The sequence below is a fragment of the Leptodactylus fuscus genome, chromosome 4 (assembly GCF_031893055.1).
Source record: "Leptodactylus fuscus isolate aLepFus1 chromosome 4, aLepFus1.hap2, whole genome shotgun sequence".
Classification (NCBI taxonomy): Eukaryota; Metazoa; Chordata; class Amphibia; order Anura; family Leptodactylidae; genus Leptodactylus; species Leptodactylus fuscus.
In genome coordinates, this window is record NC_134268.1 from 7,904,084 (window position 1) to 7,905,571 (window position 1,488).

General features: G+C 41.2%; 1 non-coding gene across 1 annotated transcript; it reads right to left on the reverse strand.

Annotated features, from left to right (window-relative positions):
* Nucleotides 1-995: 995 nt before the first annotated feature.
* Nucleotides 996-1,082, reverse strand: TRNASTOP-UCA (transfer RNA opal suppressor (anticodon UCA)). The gene has a single exon. It is a non-coding gene; the product is annotated as a tRNA-Sec (tRNA).
* Between the last annotated feature and the right edge of the window lie 406 nt (nt 1,083-1,488).

The window sequence follows — 1,488 nt, forward strand, 5'->3', positions numbered from 1 at the left end:
ATCCTCCAGTACCAGTTACTGTGATAAATCTGGGGTAGTATCAGACTGTGAATATACAGCAGAGATATCCTCCAGTACCAGTTACTGTGATAAATCTGGTGTAGTATCAGACTGTGAATATACAGTAGAGATATCCTCCAGTACCAGTTATTGTGATAATTCTGGTGTAGTATCAGACTGTGAATATACAGTAGAGATATCCTCCAGTACCAGTTACTGTGATAAATCTGGGGTAGTATCAGACTGTGAATATGCAGCAGAGATATCCTCCAGTACCAGTTACTGTAATAAATCTGGGGTAGTATCAGACTGTGAATATACAGTAGAGATATCCTCCAGTACCAGTTACTGTGATAAATCTGGGATAGTATCAGACTGTGAATATACAGTAGAGATATCCTCCAGTACCAGTTACTGTGATAAATCTGGGATAGTATCAGACTGTGAATATACAGTAGAGATATCCTCCAGTACCAGTTACTGTGATAAATCTGGGATAGTATCAGACTGTGAATATACAGTAGAGATATCCTCCAGTACCAGTTACTGTGATAAATCTGGGATAGTATCAGACTGTGAATATACAGTAGAGATATCCTCCAGTACCAGTTACTGTGATAAATCTGGGATAGTATCAGACTGTGAATATGCAGCAGAGATATCCTCCAGTACCAGTTACTGTAATAAATCTGGGGTAGTATCAGACTGTGAATATACAGTAGAGATATCCTCCAGTACCAGTTACTGTGATAAATCTGGAATAGTATCAGACTGTGAATATACAGTAGAGATATCCTCCAGTATCAGTTACTGTGATAAATCTGGGGTAGTATCAAGTTTACATTATGTAACTATTAGTAAATCTGGCCCATGTGTTCTATACCCTGTAAGTGGCTTATCCATAAGGGTCCCTGTGCCATAATGAGACTACCCACAGGACCATGTACAATCATTTACCCCTTTAAAGATGCTCCTTTAAAAAAAAAAAAATTGACCGCCCAGAAGGTGGAATTGAACCACTCTGTCTCTCGACAGCTACAGGTTTGAAGCCTGCACCCCAGACCACTGAGGCTCATCTGGGCAGATACAAGGTCATTCCTCGCTCCTATATAAAGCCGCTCCTGCAGGTGATAGTAACGTTAGGGAGAGGGGTTTTTTTTAGGTGCATTTACAGATTAATGTGAATCCTGTCCAATAATATCTCCACTGAATATCTGTCCCCGTTCTTGGCTGTTGCAGTAGATGTGAGCGGTGTCAGTATATACTGTATCTATCTTGTCATTTGCATAGCAGTCTGCAGCAGTGCATTGTGGGGGATGACGGTGTGTTCCAGCTTCTTACCTTCCTGCTTATAGACTGAACCTTGAGCTCGTCTTGACGTCCTGAGACAGATTAGACACTTGGGATTTCTCCAGGACAATGCGAGGAAATACAAGAGATCAAAGTCCGAGCCCCATAGAATAGTCTACGGCACTAATGTATAAGGCT